Genomic DNA, 25,767 nt, shown 5'->3' with positions numbered 1-25,767 from the left:
TCAGGCACTGGAAATGAAGTGTTCTGTAACACGTAGAGAAAGCATGGTGGTGCCATCATTTTGAAGAGTGCCACTCTTCCCAATACAGACAGCGGGAAGGACCTCCAGTGCCGAACACCACTTTTGAGGCGTCAGAGGGTTTTGTAGGCTTTTGGCCGAGAACACATTGGGATCAGTGGAGACCTAGTGTCCAAATATCGGAGCCCTTCTGTTACTATCTGTGCCTCACATCCTGGTGGGAGGCGCTGTGCAGGTTGGTGAAGGACAAACACCACTGAATTAGACCAGTTGATCATGTACCCGGAGTATTTACCAAAGATAGAAAAGATACTCAGTAGTCTGGGAATGGAGGTGTTTGGGGCAGCCATGTAAAAGTCCTTCCTGAATTGACATCTTGACTTTCACCAAACAGATCACAGGTCCTTAATCATTCCCTTGCTGTACTCCTCATCTTCTCCAACCCCATGAAACAGCACTGACTTGCACCTAACAGTTACAGCGCCCGCAAATAAAAGAGAGCGTAAACAAAGAAAAAGGGCAATGCAAGCTCTTCATCAGTAGCAAGGCATCCTGGTATTAGTAGTTCAGTGCAATCTACTATGGTCTCAGTCCCTTGAAGCTGTGCAACACTGAACTTTGCTTTGCTGATATGTCTGACTGACCTTAACTCAGCACAGTCTCACCAAGTTCTTACAATAGACACAGAATCCCAAAGATCACTTGTGAATCTCGCAATTACATCTAACCCAAGGGGGAAGTTTCTCCCAAGGTCAATAAATGCAAGTCAACAAGCTTAGTGTGCCTGCCAGGGAGGTAGAGTTAAATTCCCAGATTTTAGGGTAAACCTCTTAAGCATGCTTTTTAATAGCACACAAAAATACTTTCATGCTGGTTAAAAAGACGATATGTTGATCACTTGTGAGGAGCATATATGCCATCAATTAAAATTTAGAATGGACACTACTACTTTGTCAGCAATACATGGCAACATTTTAGACATCTCAACCTTAGAAGGGCTTTCATGTCATGCAGGTTAATGGAAAAATGTATTTCTCCTGCTTCTTTTTTCTAAATCTCCCTCCCGGGTGTTGATAAATTCTGGCTTTTTGGGTGGGGAAATAGGTGTTTGGTGATTCCTACATCTCCTTTAATAAATTTTGGATCAGATGTATCATCCGTTCACACAGAGCAGCACAGAACACCACCGTGCTACACTGTGATGCACTGTGTTGCTTAGATGGGCAGGAATGTGCCATATTTAACATGATGCAGTGCAATCCTCTCCTTTCCTTGTGTTGGCATGCAATGTGCTACCTAGTGCCAACTCATACAACCTTGTGCCATGGAGCAAGGGTGCCTTTGTTGCAGACAGGATTGTTTTTGTGCAAGAAGGGACACCTTCGCAAAAGCAATCCTCTTAGGCTTTTTCCGCTTGTGTTGTGTACTGCAGATTGCAGAACACAGAGAAAGAGGACAAAGCAAAGAGAAATAACAATTTTTCCTCATTATGCCCCCTTGGGAAGGCGTGGCATTTTGGCGCATTCCCAGGTCTACCAGTGATGGTAGATCTGGGAATGCACTACAATCCATGGGTGGATGTGTGGGAACACCCACGTTCCATTCATGGCCCACCTCCCTGCGACAAAGTAATGCAAGGCAGCGATTTTCACTGCATTGTGTTACTCTGGATTTTTTAAGCCATTCAGGTCAGCGCAAGGTGGCCTCGCGTGGCTTGATAAATCTAACTTAGTGGTTGTGTCACCATTACGTCCCCTTGCATGATAGTCAATGATAGTCTGTCCCTCTGTGTGCTTTGTGCATGTGCCCCAGGGCACTCTGTCTCCTATACTGTTGTGATGGCATTATCCTGATGCCCTAGATGGATGTATGACAGTACGACGCGTACCGTCACAACGCGTGCTTTTACAACGCGTCCCTTACAACGCAAGTCGTTACCACGACTTGCGTTGGGGGCACGGATTGAGAATAGTATAATTTACTATTCTAACACCAGTCCCCGTGGACACTAGGGAAGGTGTTGGAATAGTAAATATACTATTCTTAATCCTCTAGCGCCCTCCAGCGCAAGTCGTGGTTACGACTTGCGTTGTAAGGTTCGCGTTCTAAAAGCCTTGCGGAGTAAAATCCGCGTCGAAAAGGATGTTTCCCGCCCTAGATACATGGTTCTAAACCTTTTGATTTCTGAGGAGCCCCACTGAATCACTACTGGAAGCTGGGAACCTCCACATAAACAAAGTCTATAGTTTAAACCTGATATAATACACAGAAATATAGAAACAAGCATGCACCAAAAAAATACACGTTATGAAAACATTCATTTAATTCACAAACAATAAAATATGCAAAAATCGAAATTTTAATGAGTGGATCGAAGGTTTTCAAAATGTAGCTTTATTTCTGAAAGCTGAAGCAATATGCTAGACTCTAGCATACAATGGCGGCTGACACGGGTCAGGTGAGGTGGGGGCAGGGGGTAGCAAATTTAAAATGAAACTTACCTCCTTGTCACCACTGCTGCATCTCTTCTTGTCGTCCGCTCTGCAGTGCAACGTTGTGATTGGTCTGAGCACCATGACTCTGTGCTCATCCGGGGATTGGAAGCCTGAGCATGTTCTCCACCCAGACTGTAATGCAGCCGGCGTGGAGAACATGCAAAGTGCGCATGACGGTTTGGCCGGCCTAAGACTGATAACAGTGCATACCAGTCCCTATGGGTGCCTGTTATCCCCTGGCCCCGCCCCCAAGACTCCGGGACACAAAATAAAGCTATAAGAAACCACGATTTATTATTGTTTTATTTTTATTTTCTTTACACTGATCGAAGGTGGGGTGACGATCCTCCGCCATAGCTGAGGAGCTGCCGCTGCCAGCATATCACATTGTCTTTTTTAACTCCTGATGCATGCTCTCTGTTTGTCGACACATACAAGTGCTTCAACTGAGGCCGCCTATCGTCCACACAAGATTCCTTTTGCTGTACTCATGGTGGTCCCTTGGGTTAAGATAAAAACCCCAACCTAAATTTTAGCCTACAATTTCAGATTCCCTCACATTTACAGAGTTTTAACATTTTCAATTTGCATTTTTACTTTTTATGTATGTGCCCTTTATTAATCTTTATTTAATGTTCCAAACAGTACTGAGTAGGCATCGAGGACCTCTAGGGCACTCTTACCACATGTATAGAATTGTTCCTGGGGAGAGGATGTGGCAAAGTGTCCAGAGCTGCCCACTCGAGAGCTGGGGATCTGGGTTCAAGTCCAGGCGTAGGCGCAACATCCTGTGATTCTGAGCAAATCACTTAGGAGCTTATTTATGAAAACTGTCTCATCGCTTCCACAAAACAGGTATGCAATAGTTTCCATTGTGCCCTCCTTGCGACACAATGGATGTGACGTATCTCTCGGCACAAAAGTCAAGCATTACTGGAGTTGTGTCACAAGCATGACGCAACTACAGCAATGCGTGTGGGTGTGGGAGGCCTATTTTTAATGCACTGCGTCACCCTTACACCTGCCATGAGGCAGGCGTAAGGTTCTGACACAATGGCGTCCTAGTAGTGGCGCACTAAAATCATTGTGCCACCTCTACGAGGCTTTGATGCAGGGGAACGCCCACCCTGCATATTATTATACCTGCATGCAGGTACAATGTGGCGCAGAGGTTTGCAAATTGACACATCTGCCTAGATGGGCCACCTTCTAAATATGGTATAACGTGGCGCATTGTTTATGCCGCCGCTGCATCACGAAAAGCAACGCAATGGCGGTGCAAAAGTGTCGCAATTTTCTCAACCTCCAAGTGCCCAGGGAAAGCGCCTGGATAGCCTCACGGGTGATAAGCTGCGCAATATAAATCCACAAACAACAGCATGCCCAGGCAACCCTCACTATTTCCCCAGAATGGGTATCCGAGTGCCTTAGAATCAAATACTTTGGGTAGCTTGAATATGTTGTGTCTAGCACGAGAAATAATTCTCTGCCTCTCTAGATCTGTTCAGCAGCACATCACTTCTCCCTGGCTGCACCACGCTGAGAGCGAGAACACTTTCCATCTCTCTCACGTCACTGTTATGCACTTACCAATTTTATTCACTGTTTATTTCCTTTAATGTTGAACATTTCATCTGAATTTTTTCCTCCCCTGGCACTGACGGCTTTTATGAATTGAGCATTTGCGAATAAAATAGTAAAATATAATATGCGGGTCTTTAAAGGGATAACATAATTTCCCGAGCCAGGGACATTACCAGAGATTAGATGCAGAGCGCGGCGCCCCTGCCTGCCTGGCACACGGGGCTGTGTTCTCGCGCCTCCTCGGTCTGCAAAGCATGTCATGTTAGGGTGGCAGCCTTGAAATTTGAATTTTGGGTGCAGGCTGTGGAGTGAGTGATGCGCGCTTCAGCCGCTCAATGGCTTCTGTTTGTGTTTGGTCGGGTTTGACAGATGTGAACGTTCTCAATATTAATAGGAGGGGGGCGGCCATGCAGAGTGCAGGCCTTGTTTCAGAGGCGGGAAATAATGTCTCTCCCGCAGGTGCATTTTATCGCGTGCCGCTGCCACACTCAAGCCTGGGATGGGCTCTGTAAATCCAGAGGTAATGAGGTGGGTGGAAATGGCATTGTCGCAGCAGGGAGGAGCGGTGACGGTAGGTGGCTTAGTGGACTATTTCAACCACTGTAGCTACCTGTGTTGGACCTCATGGTCACAGGTTCAAATCCTGGCAGGTCTACTCAGCCTTTCATCCTTCTGAGGTGGATAAAGTGAGTACGATTGTGTTGGGTAACAATACACATTTGTTATATAGGGCTAGATGTAGGTAATTGACATTTACCGATTCGAAAATACCGAATTTTACCGATTCGGTATTTTCGAATCGGTAAATGCTATGTAGATAAAAATTCGGTAAAAATTACCGAATCGTTAAGATTCGGTATTTACCGATTCGGCAATTGCCATTCATTCCTATGGGCCTCATTTACCGATTCGGCAATTGCCATTCATTCCTATGGGCCTGGAGGCCCATAGGAATGAATGTCAATTACCGAATCGGTAAATACCGATTCGGTAAAATAGGGAAGGAGTCAAGGGTGGCAGGGTGTCACATTGACACCCTGTTGCACCCCTGAATAGTGCTGGTGTGCACATGTGGCATACATACATGCCCTAAGGGCATGTGTGTCAGCCACATGGCACTGGTGTAAATGCACACATTTGCATTTACAGAGGTATTCGTTATTTACCACCAACTAATAGTTGGTGGTAAATAACGAATCCTTAAGGCACAGAAGCACTCTTCAAAGTGCTTCCTACATGTCATTTACCGATTCGGTAAATACAGAATCGGTAAATGATGATTCGGTAAATACCGGATCGGTAAAATTGCCACCTACATCAGAAAACCCTATTACCGGTCGGTAACGGCCGATTTCGGCCGTTACTGACCAGTAATAGCCTTCCTACATCTGGCCCTTAGTGCCAAGAGACCCTGCTGGGTGAACTTTTACTTTACAAATGTATGTTATGTTATGTTAGTTGGCCCACCAAAGAGGAATTACTTGTAGTAATAATCTAACCAGGCGTGGCTTGCTTGTGCCTCTGTTCAGAGTGGACAAGGCCTTGTAGTTTGGTTTGGACTTTTCCTATTGGAGCAAGACCAAGACTGATTTGTACATGGGTGTTTCCTGTCCGAGAAGGCATAGGGGGCAAAAGAAATGATGGGTTGGAAGATGGCTCAGAGTAATTACCAGAGGCTGAGATTAGTTCAAGCATTCCGCCCACCATATTTTTGTGTTTCTTAGTAATAATTTAATGACACGTTTCTTCACATGAATATGTGAACATTAATTGTGAATCGCATTTGGCGATGCAGTGTGTGTAGCGAAATTTGTTTTATTTATTTATATGTTTACTTATCTGTATTTGGCCGTATTCCATAGTTGACTACCCCCACCCTGCCCCTCCCCACCCCACGTCACCACCCGGCAGCACTCCCACCACCAACCGCTACTGGGCAAACCCCACCTTTTCACTGACTCTAAGAGATCTCTGAAATCCCCACAGGCTTGTGCCCCCCAGGGTGACTCGACGCAATCCACTGGAGGCGGCAGCAGGTGATGCTCTTAGTGACAATAACTAAACTGGACTCGACCGCCATGCCATGAGGCCCGGTTGCGGCCTGCTGAAGTTCCATGCGCCAGCCTACCACCTGTGTCCGGCTCAGCCTGGACGCGCCTCTGGATATGATATCTGAACACTGGCCTTGAAGCTCTCTGCATGCTTCATGTTTTTTTTTACACTCTCAGCCAGTGCCAGATTGGGGTCACAATTAGGCCCGGGCACTCCAAAAAAGTGGCCCAAATTCCAGAATCGTTCATTTTTTTGTAGTTTTATACAGTGTGAACTTGGCCTCAGGCAGGAAAAGTAGAAAAACAGAGACTAATTTATGCACCTCCCCCCTTCAATGTTGGAGAGGGACACAAATAACCTGCCCTGCACCACCCTAGCTTTCCAGTCCTCCTTCCTACCCAAGTCATCTGCAAAGCGAGTGATAATGACTTCCCATCAGCAGCTCCTTGATGCATCTGTCACACCTGGAAGGAGTTAGGGGGCAGGGGCACCTCATGCTGTGACAGAAGAAGCAGCCATTGTCATTCTGCCTCTGACAATTAGTCAGCCTGAGGTGGCTCAGGCCCAGTATATGTATGCAAAGGCTGTAGTAACAGCCTTTTTAAGTGGAGTGGAGACAGGGATGGCCCCGGCTGATTGGACTGCTAGTCCACCAAAGAAATGGCCCATCAACTGGCTTTTGTTACAGGCCTTTTGACCAATGTCTGATTGCTCGCCTGGCCAATCCAAGCCTGGTCTCAGCCACCCAGATTGGAACTGATGGGATCTTCGCTAGACCTTCTGGAACACCGAGGGATGTATTCCTACATTCGTTCTTACTAGAGTGGGAAAGTAGCAGTTTGCAATTAAAGGATAAAATGACATTCCAGGAAAGACTATGGCAACACAGAGGATGAAATCGGAAAGTAATGATATGAGTTATTTCCATGTTCATGTTTCCAGCAAATGCTATTGTCGCACTGATCCTGATGGTCCCTCTGCTCAATTTGTTTCTGATTGTGTGCTTTTTGTATGGTCATCTTTTGACTGCTCACAGTCCAAATGTGACCTCGAATATTCAAGACTATGTAGATGTAGGGACTGGTATACTGGAGTCAGGAGTGACTCTGCTATTGAGCTCAGATCTGTTCAATAAATTAATTGGGTCCCTCTTCCCCTGAATATTGTAAACCCACACTCAAGCCCAGTGCATAAAATCTTTTTAGTGGTCTGGAGCAAGCCCGTCAAAGTTGGCTGAACTTGATGCTATTTGGTATTTAGGAAAGCCAGGGTGCACAATATTGTAAAAATGTAGTTGTCTTACAATCAGGGATGCCACATGTTTGGTTAGATGGTTTAAATCATGCACAACTACAACACTCATGGCCAACCTCTGCCACAATCTCCCATAGAATTTGGAATGGGGAAGGCTTGCACCCTCATCTAATGTCTAGTGAATGGTACTCCATCCCTGAGGGTGGTGGAGACAACTACATCCACCACCCTGACAAATAAGCATCTGTCAAATTGAGAGATCATCATCAACCCAAGTGCGATATTTGGTCCGTGAATGAAATCACACCACCATTATGGAGATTCTTGTCCAGGCACAAAAAGTTTGGTGGACAACCACTGTCAGTTTTGACAGTCACCCATCAGACTTTTATGAACTATTTCAATCCTCTGACCCAATGAGTTTTTCCCTGGGTATGACACTCATTATGTGTTTTTTCAGTCCGTCAGTGAAGAATAGAAATCAAAGAACATCAAAGCACATCAATGAACACTGACCCTGAATAGGGCGTTTGGAGTATTGCCCTTCCTCCAATGGCCCGTAGACCAATGGGCTGTCTAAGGAAGCTTTGTCGACAGATCCAATGGGGTATCTGTTGATGGAAACCTGACTGTCCACCTGTCTTTAAATGAAAGTGCGGACCGGCAGTTTGATGGACAAGTTCCACCAAACTCCGAATCAGTCCCTTTATCTTCTCCACTAAAGTTGGGTAAAATCTACAAACTTTGTACTGCATCCAGTTTGTGAATTTACCATCTTGTGAGAGATGTACTTAACCTTTAAAAGTATTTTTAAGATTATTTTCTTGTGTTTGGGAATTGTTCCTTAAAAGCTAGGTTTTTGCATGATCTGTCTTCCACAAACTTGCTTTGAGCCACAATTTTGTTCTGCTATTTGTTCTATAAAACCTTCATACACTTGGCAAAGTTTGCCAAGATTGACAAAGTTTAAAATGAAATAAAACTCACAATGCTGCAGGGAAAACTTTTCCAAGTTTTTTCACTGCAATCTTAAATATTTTGGAAATAAGAATGACAACACAAGTGCTCTCCATGCCACTGGAGTCAAGCTATCCTGGCTGATGAGGGGTCAAACCCAGTAACCGGTCCTTGATGCGTGTTTCCAATCCAGGGAGGACCTGCCCTGGCAGTTCGGGCTGGACTTTTCCCATTGGGTGCAGGGTCAAGACTGATTTGCATATGGCTGGGTTCAAACTGAAATGTCATGGGAAGCAAACAAATGATGGATTTAAGCCCAGATCTCTGTACTGGGGTGAATGCATGACATTGTTCTGCATTCTGTCCATCAATTGTTCTTTTTGCATTTGTCACCCAGAGAGGGACGGCTATGCCCAGACGTGGGCCCCGTGCTCTCCATGCCACTAGAGTCAAGCTATCCTGGCTGATGAGGGGTAAAACCCCGAAACTGGTCCTAAGATGCTTGTTTCCAGTCCAGGGAGGACCTGGCCTGGCAGTTCAGGCTGGACTGTTCCCATTGGGTGCAGGTTCAAGACTGATTTGCATATGGCTGAGTTCAAACTGGAATGGCATGGGGAGCAAAAGAATTATGGAATTAGGCCCAGATCTCAGTACTGGGGTGAATGCATGACATTGTTCTTCATTCAGTCCATCAATTGTTCTTCTTGTAACACAAGTGACTCAGCACTCAAATTTGTACAAAAATGTTAAAACATAACCATAAATCTCGTCGTATCTGTAAAATATTAATGTTCACATTGCCATATAATTTCATGACTCATCCGAAAAACTATTCATATCAATATCTTTGAGGACTTTGTCCTATGTGGGAGTTTACGGTCTCTGATCTCCCTGACCCGTGCACCAACTTGTGCTTTCTAATTGTATGTTCATTAGTGTGTTAAGTGTGATAATCACAGCCTCAGCCATCTCTAATGTAAATGTAAATGTAGTATACTTGTAAAGCGCACAGCTGCCCCAGCAACGGGGCGTCCCGGCGCTGTATAACTCTGGGGAACCCGTCCTGGCTTTCCCTGTGGGATGGTCCCTTGCTGGGAATCCCCAAGGTGGAGCCAGGCATCCCCGGAATTGGTGGGGCCGTTGTAGAGATTAGGCAAGCTAATGCCCAGAGTTGCCGAGTGGAACCCCTGATTAGAGTAAGCACCGAAGCGAGAATTATCGAGTCCGCTGACCAAGGTCCACGACCCTGCCGCGTCGGGAATTGAACCCTGGTCCCAGACTGACTTCTGCTCTCAGGCCTGCCGCCTCTAACCAGTGAGCCACACTACTCCACTCCTCTATGTAAATATATTGGAAATGGAGCCTCCTGTGCTGAACACAACAATCCAAAGGCGGCATCACCAATGGACTCCTTAAATTGCCCAACTATTTTAATTCAGTGGTGCCCTTGAATGCTCTACTTTTCTACCCTCTTTTCACCCCGCCATACCATTTCCGGTCTTATCATATTTTATATTCTCTTCCAGGTCTTGGATTGTCTAACAAAAAGATACATTCATTGCCCCTTTTTCTTTTTTTACATTGTTTTTTTTATTATTGGACAGCCTTTAGTCAGATCTCTGCCACATCTCCAAATAGACATAGCCGGGCCTGATTCACAGAACTAACTTAAGACAAAATCCTAGACTTACTACTTTTGGTATTCACAGAAGGCATTTAGTAGTAGTAAAGTTAGGATTTTGTCTTAAGTCTGTGTTAAGTCTGTCTTAAGTTTGTCTTAAGACAAACTTAAGACAAAATCCTAACTTCTGTGAATACCAAAAGTAGTAAGTTAAGGATTTTGTCTTAAGTTAGTTCTGGGAATCGGCCCTACAGTGCCTACTTGCATCTGCTCAGTCCTTAGTAAATAAACCCATCTGCTCTGCAGGAATATAACTGGCCCTGCAAAGTCTGTTTTCCTATTGAAGTGATCCAAACCCAGCAGATGAAATTGATTATATCTTGAGACTAAGGAGTCGATTAAAAAATGAACTCGAGTGCCCTCTCCAGTCGGAAAAAGTTTCATTTATGAATGGAATTCCCAGATAATGATCAGGAGTTGCAGAATTTTTCAACTTTAAATTTCAGTGTGTGTAGAAGATCCCTGTGTTTTGGTTGATTTTCCCATGTTCTACTTATGTTGTAGGGATGCTAAAATAAAAGTCTCATGCAGAACATGATGGGTGCCCATTTGGAAACTTTAAAACATTAAGCATAATTTCAAACATTCTTAAAGACACTTCCCACACTTGACTAGCTTGTATATTTCCTCAAAACAAAATGTACTTTAGGTGTGAAGGTGTCACAAGGATTCCTGCTCTTTTGATGGTGTAGGTAAAAGGGAGTCCTCCAGAGGGAAAAATATTTTACACTTGGTGAAAAAATCTGGGAAAAAATATGTGAACATTCACTTTTCCCACAAATCTAGTTGTCGGATTGTTAACATGCGGATAATACTGAAATAGGGCAAGAGGTAAAAGGCATTTATCCAGAAGCCTAGAATGTTTATAGATTTTTATATTCCTTGTTGTTAGACCTGTCAGCCCTAGGGTGGTCTTTCCCTGTGTTTTTTTGCCCTTGCCTCATTTTTCACACGTTCTTTTTGTTGGCCCTTAGGTCTTTGGGCACCTTTTCATGGCTAATCCATGTTAGGGTGCAGGTGCTCTCTACTTCAAACATGGCTGCCACTGGCCCCTGCTACTGCAGCGTGGTCTTTGTAGTGTAGTATTCTAGCTGCCAGGAGCAGGCTGGATCCCCATACAATGTTGCAATGCCAGCCACCCCTCCCCTGTCCATAGGTAGAGTGGGGAAGCTCCTTGAACCTTCCAGAAGAAAGGCGGAGCTAATTTTTGCCGCCTTAGAGAGTGGTCACCTGACCTGGGCATACTTAAGCAAGGGAGGGAACTTTTTCTAGTCAGTTGGGGTATCACTGGCCTGGGGAACCCATGCAGGAGTTTTAGGCGGGAGGGCCAAGTTAGAACCTATGCTACTGTATTGCGACTTATATAGCGCACGTATCACCCGAAGGCATCAAGGCGCTTGCTTAGGGAACCCGTCCTGGTATTCCCCTGTGAGATACCCCGGGAGGGTATCCACAAGGTGAAAGCCAGGCATCCCGCCACGAGGGGCCGTAGTGGAGATTAAGCAAGCTATTGCCCAGAGTCGCAGAGTGTGACCCCGTGAGTCGAGTAGGCACCGGAGCGAGAATTGTCGAGTCCATGGAATTTTTGAGCCTGAGTCCCGCCGAGGCGGGGAATCGAACCCTGGTCCACGGCTGATCTCAGCTTCCGGGTCTGCCGCCTCTAACCACTGAGCCACGCTTCTCCACTACTGGGAGAGACAGGATTTAGGTGCTGCCTCTTACACTGGGTGAGGTGTCCTAGACTAGCCCCCTGATCTGGCTCAGCGCAGGGAACCCCAGTGACTGAGGAAAAACTCATCAAGCCTTCAACTCAACCCCTCCTCTTCAACTTCAAGTAACCAACCTCCAAGGGCACAGAACCATCCAAGCGCCAAGAAGACTGCTTTCCTTTGACCAGGGACTGCTGGGGGATCGACCAGGTACTGGACTGTGCTGCCCTGCGCACCCCCTGCCTGCAGTGGGTCCACCTTGCCCCACTTGTCTCCCCTTGACTGAACTATCCTGTCCCCTATGCTGCCTGCAGTCCCTGCTGAACTGTGAACCTAGCGCTATATTCAATTTCCCTGCCCAGTGCTGTATAAGAGACTGCCTTCCCTCCTGCCAGCACTGCCTGCTGACTGTCTGGCCGAGCGCTATACTCTGTGGCCTTGCCAGCGCCGAGAAGCATCACCCCCAAGCGCTGGATTGCCCAAGACCATGCGCTCTCGTGTGCTAATTAATTTGGCTGCCACGAATAGCGCTGCGGCGCCTGGTCATCACCTCCACGAGGCGCTATTGATACCCCCCCACTCACCGCCGCAGCCCGGAGCTGTGTGAGCCGTCTGAGGCACCCGAGGAGGCCTGGCGTCCATCGCGGCGTTCGCGCTGCCCACGCGACACCCCTGAGGCACGTCTGCCCTGCCGTCGCGTGGCGACCGTCGCCGGATTCGATTGCCCCCCTCGTCGGCCCCCGTATGTGAGGAGAGGGCCTCCGTATCCCGCACGTCAGGCCGCGGTAGGCCCGAAGCCAAGCTGTCCTTCCCCACGTGATCGGGGAGCTCCTCCGCCCCGCCCCCGGGCGCCGCGCTGCCATTGGCCCAGGCAGGCGCGCCCTTGAGGCGGGCGACGTGATTGGGTGGAGCGGCCCCGGCCCAGGATCCTTGCCGGTGGGCCCAGAGACGGCCCGTAAACATCGCGGAGGGGGGCGTGGAGCCAAAGTGCCCCCTCCTTTCAGCCCCACACGTTGGTCTCGCCCCGGCGCTGGTGCCCAGAAGCCATACCTGCACCGCGCCGGGCCGAGGGAGGCCCTGGGAGGGACGAACACCCCTCCCCTCTACCAGCGACTACACAAGGTGTGACTGGGCCCCGTTGGCCCCCCCTAATGTGCCTCGAGTAGCTGGGAGGCTTGGGAACAGATACTTTCCCCATTGAACTGCCTTATTGCCAGTTTTAGGCTTGGAGCCTGGTAATTGAACTGTGAGTTAATGATTGGTGAACAAATAATCCACTTCATTGACTGTTGGTGCATGGTGGCAGTCTTATGCTGCCTTTACTGTTCATACTGGCTTAAATGTTTTCATGCCTACTCATGAGAGGATCTTTTTCCCTGTACTGAATTTCTTGCAGGGGTGGGCCTCTACAGTTCCTGACGGGGTTAAGTTCTGGACCCTAGTGATTTATGCCAGTACTGTTTCGAGGGTCTGATTTGGGTCGCAAGACTGTTGATATTTACAATAGGAAATGCTTATGATTGCTTCCTACTGGTTAATCCATGGTTTATGAAACTACCTTCCAGGCGGCTGAATAGTTTAACGTGACAGGCTGTGTATTTGGAGTTTTCAGCTGTACTGAAAGTACGTAATGAAATGTTTTACCCTTTTACAGGACATGCATTTTGAAAGGCTTTCATGAAATGATTTAATGAGGTACTTTAATGAAATGCCAATGATTTGCTGATGCATTACCTGCTTTGATCTAAAGCTTATATAAAAGATCTTGATTTTCAAACACAACTAATGTTGTGGTCTCCATTATTGCGCCCACTTCGTGTCTCATTGGATGCGTGTGTTGAGTAGCTGCTTTACACATAAGCCCCTGGCCGCCTTCCTGCTCGAGCCAAGTTACCCCACGGAGAACTGGTGGTCCCAGTTCTTACACTTGTGAATTTTGTAAATCCCATAAAATCAGTGAATTTATGTTTGGGGAAAAATCTACAAGTGGTAGATTTGGGATCTCATTGTAATCCCATTTCAAATACAAGCAGGAATATACTGCCCAAATCTGGATCATTCTTTTTCACCCACTCAAATTTACCCTTGTAAACCATGACTGATTTTGTGTGGAGAAAATACTGCATATTCAGGAAAAATATAGGATGTTACTTCATCATCCACCATTCCAATGAGGTGGAACGCAGAAGGGAGATGTGATGTCGCACCTGATAAATCAAGCCCCTGCTGGTACTAGTATTTACAATTTGCGGTATTACCGCCGAATATACCAGACCTCTTGAAGCCTTGCTCTTATGAGCCCATTTTTTTTTTAATTCACTTTGAAGGACTGATGTATATGCAATGCTAAATTTTCAAGAAGGTATGTGCAGGGGGCACTATTATTTTCTGAAGACCTAAGTGCGGTGTTGCCAAATGCTGGGAATTGGAATATGAAGACAGTCTTATCTTGATTCCATCTCATGCATTGCATCTTTCATTCACAACCTACCCTTCCATTCTCTTTATCTCATTCATTTAGGTTCTTTTTAATTCCTGCGTTTTCCTTTCGTCACTGTTTCCCTTTCTTTTTTCTTCCTCCTTCTATCTAATTTGTTTTCTTCCCTTTCACTTTATTGTTGTGGTTCAAAGTTGGATGATGAAAAGTAAGTCCCGGACCTCAAATGAGATGCAAAACCCACCAAGGGTGACCACTTGCTCAAATGTACTCAAGTTCCACCTCACTGATGAGGCCTAACTAGGCTGAAACGGTCTCAGGTTGCTTGGGTTACTATTCACAGGGGATCTGCCATTTAGCCTGGACTGTTCCTATTTGTACAGAACCAAAACATATTTAAATATGGCAGATTTCTGTCTGAGGTGTCACGTGGAGAAAAATACGAAGAGCCAGGATGCGTCCCAAACGATTACCAGTAGCTGAGATTAATTTGAGCATTCCACCCATCACTTTTTTGTTTTCCTCACTGGCACAAATTAAGCACTGGGAGTAAAGTGATTGCTGCACTGTCCATGCTGCCTCTCTTACAATAACAGACAGCAGAACATTTCACTGAAGCATTTTTAGACATAGGACTGCCTCATTGCAATTCAGTCACGTCCCCGCAGCACACAAACTCTGAATGCAATTTTCTCATTGAATTACACCAAATCCTTCAGGGAAGGATACAAAATTATTTAAAACCTATAAAAAATAGCCTGTTTCCGGCTCTCTATTTCCAGCTGTGATTGTTATTTCAAGTTTCCCTCTCCACTCCTGTGTTTGTAATTAATTATATTTTGCATTGCAGTGTGTGGCCGCGAGCTGTTTTAAGAAGCGGGAGGAGGGAGTATAATGTAGAACAGAGAAAGGAGAGAAGGAGGGAGGGCAAGTGCTGCAGGTGAGGTGGCCCAAGGTGGTGTCTTCCAGGCTCTATTTGCTCTCAGAGATAAATGCAAGAAGAACTGTAGTAGTTTTTCCTTTTTATTAGTTCTTGCTCTAAACAAGGGCATTTGATGATATGAAAATTAATTGTATAATGCACTTAGAGGAGTTTCAGCCAGCCCTCTTCACCAATTGGTCTATTATGTCATTCACATTTTTCTTCTGTCCACTACAGTATGAGCCAGTGGGTCACAGCCAAAGGCCCCTCCATTTGGGCAAAGGGGCCTTCACCTTTTTCCAGAGAGGAAGAGTGAACAAAGGTCAGCCTGACAGACACTCTTCTTGTTCAGGTTAGGCAGCAGGGACCTAGACATATGCTAAATGTGCAGGCTCTTGGCTGCCTGAGCTGAACTTTGCCAGGCTCATGATTTTAAAGCCCCATGGGCGTGACCTCCTCAGCCTGGCAAAAGTGCCTTGAGGCCCTACCCCTTTGTCTCGAGTGTCACCAATTGCATCAGACCTGTGTGCTTTAGTTTTAAGCCCTGAAGTGCCCAGGGCCGAGTGTCAATCAGTAACACCTCGTCACAGTAGAGTGGGGTCAGCGACGCTCACCGAGCCCATCCCACGCTGTGACAAGTGTGGGACTGCTGTCTTTCCCTCATTCACTGACCTAAGGACAGACAACAATGGAAGGCAGCAGTCCCAACCCTCCTGGGACCTCTGAGACTTTCATTTCCCAGAGATGCAGGACAGGTACGTTTTCTGTTTTTGAATGTTTGGTGCATGTGTGCATGTACATATAAATGTATGAATTTGTTGCTGTGAGGGAGTGTTGTGAATGTGTGTGTGTATGTTTGTGAATGCATGGGTGTGAATGAGTGTATTTGTGCATGTGTGGCCTGCCCACCTCCTCCCTGTCAAACCTTCTGGCCACCACTGGACATAGTAGTTCATCAATTATGGCATTCTCCTCTTTCACAAGACTGACATCCAAACACACTGCTGTTTTCTTGAGTGTCAGGGACTGCTTTACTAATGTGTGCTTTTAGACAGCCCAAAAATATTTTTGCTTTAAGACATTTTTTAACTTTGATGAGAGCCGAACAGCTTTCCCAAAACTGAAGTTGTCCAAAAACCATGACAAAGCAAAACAAGCATTGACAAAGTCAAAAGGCTGGCAGCCAATGACAGATCTAATGACTATGCGAATACTCGTTTTCATTGGAGCTCATTTCCTTTTGCCTGTGCCAACATTTGTGGTAACCCCTTGGGGCACCTGGGCAGCTAGCTTGCCATTTGCCTCCAGTTCCCGCCTGTTCTATCCTGAGCCAGTGACACCGCCACTGCCCGGGGTTTCCCGCTCACTGTTCTTCCCACAAACAAAACCTGATCCCCAAGACCTACTTAATGCAGGCTGCAGCATGACTACACTAGTAGCACCTGAGCACCTAGCCTGCCACATGCTTATGGCCTCCAGTTCTTGCTTGTTCCAGCTTGATCCAGTGACTCTGCTACTGCCCGGATTTTCTTGCCCGGGTTTTCCCGCTTGCCATCATTCCAGCCAGTTCCCGCCCATCCCAGGACCTATTTAACCAGGCCACAGCGCAATTGCACTAATAGGCGCGTGGGCACCTGGCCTGCCACTTGCCACTGTCCTCCAGTTCCTGCTTGTTCCAGCCTGATCCAGTGACACCACTGCTGCCAAAGTTTTCCCACCTGGGTTTTTCCGCACACCCTTCATCCCACCAACAGAAGCCCGCCCTCACCAGGACCTTCTTAATGGAAGCCACAGCATGATCGCACTACGGACATGAACAGTGGGAGCACCATTGGTGCTCCAAAGGTAAACCCATCTCTGCCTGTCCATGCCCGGACCAGGACCAGCGCCATGATCCCTGGCCCTCCTGAACTCATAGATACACCATCACCGAGCTCTATACCCTAGATCCAGGACACCCCAATGAACCCTGCCACAGCGCTGACCCGCTCCCTGGTAGGACTGCTCTCTTGCACCCACTGTCACTTCACCTGCTACTGATGATTGATTAGGCACAACGGAAGAAAACCAATAAACCCAGTTGAGACATGGGTGGATTATAGTACCATACAACACTGTCCCAACAGGTAATAGTTACAACAAAACATTTGAGAAAAAAGGAATTATTGAAAAAGGATTGGAAGCACCAAACAAATGAATACTGCAGTTTGTATTTTCAAAGCATATACGAGGAAATACCAGTACACAGCATCAAAGTTATCTAGGTAATGTGCAGTGAATAGATGGTAGACACATAGTGCTCCTGGATAAAACAGTGAATGGTGCATATGAAAATGCATAAACTAAATAAAATAAAAATAACAGCGAGAGAGCATTAATTTAGACTCACATATATCATGAAATGGAGGTAGAAAAATTATTTTGTATCATGTTATAGATCAGAGGCCGTGGATCCGCTGATTCACACACCAGCCCACCGGCCAGCCCCACCCCGAACAGACCACAGACACCACCTGAAGTAATACACACTCACTATGAAATCACACAGCTGAGATTTGGGATCACGGCTCCACCCTGGCACCTGATGTCCTCTTCCTCACTGAGAACTGGCTCAACCCCAAGCCGGTGCTAGACATCACCACTGCAATACCTGAAGAATGCAAGATCACCCACCACAACCGTAATCAACAAGCCTGGCTGATGGATCGCCATCATACATATCGACTCCATCCAATGCATCAACACTAATGTTGGCATCACCCTAGCTATGGAACACCACAACTTCCGACTCAAAACAGGCAGCAAAACCACCATCAGGGGCACCCTCATTTACCATCCTCCAAGACCACATCCAGTGTTCTGCAACCATATCACCGACTTCATCACCCACTCCCTATAGACTTCAACAACTACATTTTCCTCTTTGACCTCAACTTCCATCTCAACAACCACAATAACATCAACACTACCAACCTTTTTGACAGCATAAACAACATAGGACTCACCCGAGTCATCCACGACCCCATGCACACCGCAGGGCACATGCTAGACCCGATCTTCACCTCCAGTGAATTCATCAAGTATAGCCACACAACACAAAACACTCCTGGACTAACCACTTCATCCTTTACTTCAACATCACCAGCTCACAAACCACTTCCCCAGTCTGCCCACTGCCCCCAACGCAGCCAGAGCAAAGTCACAAAGGACACATGGATCAATGTCTTCAATACCACCCCCCATCTCCTCCAACAACCTAAACCAGAATGTCAGAAACTTCAACAATTGGATCATCAATTGTGCCGACAGAGTCACTCCCATCAGCAACAATACCCATAGAAGGTCCACCAAGCAGGCTAGTTGGTACACTGAAGTCCTCAGAATCGCCAATCAATACTGTAAACAACTTGAAAGGAGGTGGCACACCAGCAATGACAGAACTGGTTAGAGAACCTTCAAGACAGATCTCAACCTCTACTCCAGACAGTTGAGAGAACTGAAGAAAAAGGCATTAGCATCACACATCAGATCAAGCTCCAATAACAGCTAAGACCTTTTCAACATCATCAAAAAATGTCCAACCCCTTCAGCTGCAGCAAACAACATTACTCCTCACAGGAACTCTGCAACAACCATGTTAACATCTTCCATGACAAGATTGCTAAAATCTACAGAAACATCAAATCCCAGCCTAAGGCTGTTGACTTCTTCAAACAACACAATGACCCCACTACCATTGCAGACATCCGACTACTTGAATTGAGCCAGCTGTCCCCACAGGACACCGCCTTCATCATGATCTTGGTCCATTCAGGGGCCTCAACTGATGCATGACCTCACCACATCTTCAGCCTAGGCAAAACCAGAATCAGCCACGTATTCACCACCTTGGTCAACACCTCATTTGCCATGGCCACCCTCCCTGAGGACTGGAAAATCTCAGAAGTCAACTCCCTACTAAAGAAACATCAGCAGATCCCAGCAAACTCAGCAACTTCAGACTGATAGCTCTACTCCCGTTGCAGACAAATTATTAGATAAAACCATCACCCAACAACTGTCCTCAAATCTATAACGGAACCTCCTACTCAACTCTTTCCAATCCAGATTCCACAGCAACCACAGCTCCAAGACCATCCTCATCAAGGCTACCCACGACATTCGAGCCATACTCGACCAAGGAGAGAATGCAGCTCTGATCCTCCTAGACCTCTCTGCAGCCTTCAATACAGTCTCCCACCACATTCTCATCACAAGGCTGCACAACATAGGCATCCAAGAAGCCACTCTCAGATGGATTGCCTCTTTCCTCACTGGAAGAACTCAAAAAGTCTGCCTTCCCCCTTCACCTCTGAACCCAAGGAAATCATCTGTGGAGTACCCCAAGGATGTTTGCTCAGCCCCACCATCTCCCTCTCCAAAGACACCACCAACAGCAAGACCAACTACCACAACTGCATGATAGGTGTCACCAACAGGAAGAAGGACAATTGCCTGAATCTCAACACGTACAAGACAGAGGTATTGATATTCAGAAAGAAAAGCTCCTCATGGGATGCATCCTGGTGGCCCTCAGAACTTGGACCTACTCCTACCCCCGCTGATCACACAAGGAACCTAGGCATCATTCTGACAACAAGCTAACCATGATGACTCAGGTCAACTCGGTCTCCTCCTCCTGCTTCTTCATCCTCCACATGCTTCGTAAGATAGTCAAATGGCTACCACAAAGCTCGAGACGCACCAATACCCAGGTCCTCATCTCCAGACGACTGAACTACTGCAATGCTCTCTACACAGGGATTGCAGATCCCCTCCTACGATCACTACAGACCACACAGAATGCCACAGCCAGACTCATCCTGGATCTCCCTAGATGATCCCCTTTCACCCCCTCATTCAGGGAACATCACTGGCTCCTTGCACAGAAAAGATGACAGTTCAAGCTCCTGACATGCATACAATGCCCTATACAACTTTCGACCCACCTACTTGACCCACCACCTGAACTTCTATCATCCCAACAGACTCCTCACTCCATATCTCTGGCTCTAACCCTATCCCCCGCATCGGAATCAGCAAGTGAGGAAGTCACTTCTTCGACTACCTAGCAGCAAAGACATGGAATGAGCCACCCTTCCATTTGCAGACCAGCCCATCTCTTTCAGAGTGTCAAAAGTCCCTGACGACCTGACTATTTGGATAATCAACGGGAGCCTGCCAGCACCTCGATAACCTCACGGATGACAAGAAGCGCTCTACAAATCTACTGCTTCATTGATTGTGTATTAACCTAATAGCCTTTCTTGCTGACCTAAACTGAATTACTAAAGCACTTCTATCTCATGGTCATGTATTGGACTTAAGATGAGAATTTTTTGTTTTACAATTATATTTTTTTGTAGAATAGTCAAGATTTGTTCCCCTAAAGTTCTAGTTACAGCAAGCTGGAGTAGGAAATAGTTTTGGAAGTTTTTTCTGGGCAAGATAACTTAAATTCCACATGGAGTTTCTTCAGATATTGAAAGGATAAATTGCTAAGGATATCCAACATAGTGAAATAATTAGGACTTGTTTTTTTATATAGAGCTTCTTTCCACACTATTGGTGTTTCTAGGAGCAACAAGTAACAGTGTTTAAAACCATCAAAATCAATGACTTATAATTCACTGGCCTCAGAAGGATGGAAGGCTTACTAGGCCTCACCAGTTTTCAAACTTGTGACCTGCAGGAGCATAGCTTCAGGATGGGTGTTTGAGGTGTTAAACTCCTCTAATACATTTATTTTCTAATGAAAGGTTGGGTACAGGTTCTCTCAGTTGGGTGTGGTGAGGTGTCTGTCGGATTTCACCTGGTATTTTTGCATACACACACTGACAAAAACACACACTCTCTCTCTCATCTCCAATATGAAAGTTCTCAAAATGTTGTTTTTTTGCAAAATGTTGTGTTTCTCTCACTTAGTAATCTACATTCCTCTCTCTTTCCACTGCCCCTTGAGCCCCTCTCCAGCATGTATTTCAACATTAAATGCCAGCGTGATTGTTGGGGATTATGAAGCTCACATCCCCCCAATCTTACTGCCCAAGCTAGGCCCATGGTGACCTGCTGATCGCAGATGTCTCAAAAAGCAATCCTGATCCCTGTGGCTTTCCAGCAATTCATGAATCCAGTGAACTCCATGCTCTGATTTTAGGGGGCTCCACAGGCTATCTGGAAAGAAGACCCAATGTCAGTGGGCACTGGAAGGTCCAATTAAGGTAGCCTTTATCTGTTAGATTGACGAAAAGGTATTTTAGAGGTTGCAGCAATGGATCAGGAATCAAGCAGGTCACGTGTTTCAGTCTCGCTACGAGTCACCGATGCGGCTAATTTTTCACCGATTAATCCACTGCAACAAGCGCCTTGCCTGATGAAGAATGCCACAATGTTTGCAATTGTCTGTTTGTAATTTCTTTTTAGCGTTGTGATGTTCTGTACTTTTAGCTGGCTGTGATTGCCTGACTCATGTGGGGGGTGTGGCTGTAGTTTTATGTTTATTAGATTTGATTTTTGATAGACCGTGTTTTGATTGAATTTAACAATGCCTCTTTGTATTCTGCAAGTGTGAAGCGTTTCAAAAGTGTTGTCAATAATGGTGGAGAATACTGCTATTAAGAGAATAGACAGGGGGCAATGATGAGACCAGCGCCCTGAATATGATGTCGGTCGGAGTTGCCGCAGACCAGCATCATTGCGGATTCTGGACCGACCGACCCTTGGTCGGAGATCCAGGCTGCAGTATTACAATGCGACTGCATATGGTGCAGTCGAATACTCCCATTTCTCTATGGGAGCTTGTGCTGCAGCTGTAAACCGGCCGTAGCACAAGCTCCGATAGAGTTCAAGTTCAGGCATTTATAAAGCGCACTACTCACCCAGAGGGTCTCAAGGCGCTAGAGGGAGGGGTTCATTGTTTATCGAATAGCCAAGTTTTCAGTTCTTTTCTGAAGGAGATGTGATTCTGAGTAAGGCGGAGGTGGGTGGGGAGTGAGTTCCAGGTCTTGGCAGCCAGGAAGGAGAAGGATCTGCCACCCATGGTGGTTTTTCGGATGCGCGGGACTGCGGCGAGGGCTTGAATGGATGATCTTAGTTGGCGGGTGGGATAGTAGGAGGACAGTCGGGAGTTGAGGCATTCTGGTCCTAGATTATAAAGGGCCTTGTGTGCGTGGGTAAGAAGGCGGGAAGTAATTCTTTTGTTGACGGGAAGCCAGTGGAGGTTTTTTAAGTGACCGGTGATGTGCTCTTGGCGCGGGATGTCTAATATGAGTCTCGCTGATGCGTTTTGGATGCGCTGGAGCTTTTTCTGCAATTTTGTTGTAATTCCGGCGTAGAGAGTGTTGCCATAGTCCAGTCGACTCGTGACCAGTGCATGGGTGACAGTCTTTCTTGTTTCGAGGGGGTTCCAGCGGAAGATCTTTTTGAGAATGCGAAGGACGTTGAAGCAGGAGGACGATACGGCGTTGACTTGTCTGGACATTGAGAGAGAGGAGTCTAGAATGAAGCCAAGGTTACGTGCATGGTCAGAGGGTGTGGGCGCTGATCCCAAAGCGGAAGGCCACCAAGAGTCGTCCCAAGCTGAGGGGGAGGATCCAAGGATGAGCACCTCCATTTTGTCTGAGTTGAGTTTTAAGCGGCTCTGTTTCATCCATTCGGCTACTTCTTTCATACCTTCGTGAAGGTTGTCCTTGGCGGTGTTGGGGTCTTTGGTGAGGGAAAGGATCAGCTGGGTGTCGTCGGCGTAGGAGATGATGTTGAGGTTGTGTCGACGTGCGATGGGGGCGAGGGGACTCATGTAGACGTTGAAGAGGGTGGGACTGAGTGAGGAGCCTTGAGGTACGCCGCAGATGACTTCGGTGGGCTCTGAGTAGAAAGGGGGGAGTCGGACTCTCTGTGTTCTCCCGGCTAGGAACGAGATGATCCAGTCCAAGGCTTTTCCTTGTATGCCGATGTTGTTGAGGCGTTGTATGAGGGTGTTGTGACAGACAGTGTCGAAGGCGGCGGAGAGGTCGAGAAGAATGAGGGCCACTGTTTCACCGTTGTCCAGGAGTGCTCGGATGTCGTCGGTCACCGCAATGAGGGCGGTCTCGGTGCTGTGTTTGGCTCGAAAGCCGTTCTGTGAGGGATCCAGGGAGTTGTTGGATTCAAGGAAGGCTGCGAGTTGGCTGTTGACGGCTTTCTCGATGACTTTGGCCGGGAAAGGGAGGAGGGAGATGGGTCGGTAGTTTTTCAGTTCTGAGGGGTCTGATGTTGGTTTTTTCAGAAGGGCGCTGAGTTCGGCGTGTTTCCATATTTCTGGAAAGGTGGCGGAGTTGAAGGAGCAGTTGATGACATCGCGGAGTTGGGGAGCGATGATGGAGTCAGCTTTGTTGAAGATGTAGTGGGGGCAGGGGTCAGAAGGTGAGCCAGAGTGGATTGAGTTCATGAGGCGAATGGTATCTTCAATGGTGATTGGGTTCCAGGAATTGAGGTAGTTAGTTGGAGGGGTGGGATCAGAAGGGGGTGGGGTGAGTTGGTCATTGGGAGTGTTCTTGAAGCTGTTGTGGATGTCGGCAATTTTGTTGTAGAAGAAGGAGGATAGCGCATTGCAGAGGTCTTGGGAGTTAGTGATGTCGTTGGATGCTGCGGGAGGGTTGGTGAATTCTTTGACGATATTGAAGAGTTCCTTGCTGTTATTAGAATTGTTGTCGAGACGGTCCTTAAATGCTGATTTCTTGGCGGATCGAATCAGTTGGTGGTGTTTGCGGGTGGCTGTCTTGAGGGAGGCCATGTTGTCTGAGGTTGGTTCTTTTCTCCAATTCTTCTCCAGGGTGCGGCATGTCTTCTTGGATTTTTTAAGGTCATCATTGAACCAGGGAGCCTTTTTGCTGAATGATTTCAACTGGTGTTTTTTCAGGGGTGCTAGTTCGTCCGCACTGAGAAATGGGAGATTCTGTTAATCCCTGCACCACTTGGCAGGCACCTGAAGGTGCCAGCCACGTAGTGCAGGGATTAACAGGGGGGCACCTTAGGTACCCCTCGGCCCAAACCAAAGGCCGTGTAAGAATGGAGGCCCTGCTAGGGGCTCCCAAAGTTGTTTTCCAACAGGATTTCCATGTCGGAAAGCCCAACAGGGAAAGCCTGTCAGACACTGACATCATAATCCCGATGGCAGCAACGCCGTCCTCAGGGATTAAGGTTGGGCCTCCTCTGAACCTCAGAGCCCATCGGAATCCAGCCAGAATGACCGACCGGTGCCCCTTTCGACCGCCGGCATTGTAATGTGGCGATCGTGAGTGAAACCCAGGAAGTGAGTCGGAAAGCCTCCGACCTTTGGTCGGTGGCTTTCCGACTCACCTCATAATCAGGCCCTATGTGTGTTCTGTCCCAGGACCGTCATACCTCACATGTCAGTATAGGGTAGGCAAAATGATTGATTGACACCCACCTAAAAAAGGGGTGGAGGGAGTCTCACTGTGAACTTGTGATCCCGTGGTAGACTGACAACCAGGTCATAGATTTATACCAGAGAAACCAGATGAAGCTCCTTCGGTGAAAACCCATCACATCTCTGGACTGTAAATAGAGAAAGGAAACCACAGGTTTGATGAGGCAGGATCACCGCTGATGTACAGGACCGCTACCACTAGACCAAACTTTAAATACCCACCAAAGTTTTTCACCTCTTCTATCCTGTCAGAAAATGTCCCAGCAGTTTGCTGTAGAGTAAGAAACAGTGTTTCTTTCTGTTGAAACCTTTATGGTTTTTAAATGGCAAGAACTATGTCAAAAACAATTCCAAAAGCTGGAGTCATGAGGTCAATGACGAGGTGTGTTTAAAATAATAGTTCCAGGACTGTGGCCCCAGAAGATGCTTAAAGGGGCTAAGGAGCAGTTCTCTTCCTTTGTGTACCCTGTGCCTAGATTGGGAGGCTTCTCAGTGTGATTGGCAGCTCTGCCTTCGCTTTTCTTCTCGAACTTGAAGGGATCAATTCACAAAGGGTGATTGTTACCAATTGAAAATCTTTGAAAGTCTTCAGCAGTATGAGATGAAGAACATAAATTGAAGTACTGCTCCTAAATCTGATTGGACCATTATGAGTTGAACTGAAGAATTGAAGATACTAGAGGGACAATTTGTTCAAAAGGAGAAAAGAGAGCCCTGGGTACTAACGATGGGCAATACGTGTTGCACATATTGCAGCATCTTCACTTCCATTTTCTAAGGTATAAGCAGGGTCATGGAATTATGTGATTGTACGGCTACAGCGGTTTTAGTTTAATTATGTATCTGCCGCATTTGCCACATAATCCATCATCCGCTCCATAATCTGCAGATTGTACCCCCCATAAATGTTTTCTACAACAAAAAGTTCAAAAAGAACTAAAAAAAAGCAGTAAAACGTATTGCCGCACACACAAAACCCCTTTGGAAAGGTTGGCTAGTCACCTTTCTGTTGCTTATTGCTATATTTGGGTGCTAGTTCTAATGAGACATAACCTATGAACAGACAGTGTTAACAAGTATAAAAACGAGAAACAAATGAAGTAATGCTATCATAAAATGTGCCACACTACGCCGCATAATTTACCTTTTCTTGCTGCATAAATTAGTCAAGCCTGTCACATAATTTGGCCAC

Source organism: Lissotriton helveticus, chromosome 10, assembly GCF_964261635.1.
Source record: "Lissotriton helveticus chromosome 10, aLisHel1.1, whole genome shotgun sequence".
Lineage (NCBI taxonomy): Eukaryota > Metazoa > Chordata > Amphibia > Caudata > Salamandridae > Lissotriton > Lissotriton helveticus.
The sequence above is the reverse complement of the archived record's forward strand: the minus strand, read 5'-3'. Positions refer to the sequence as shown.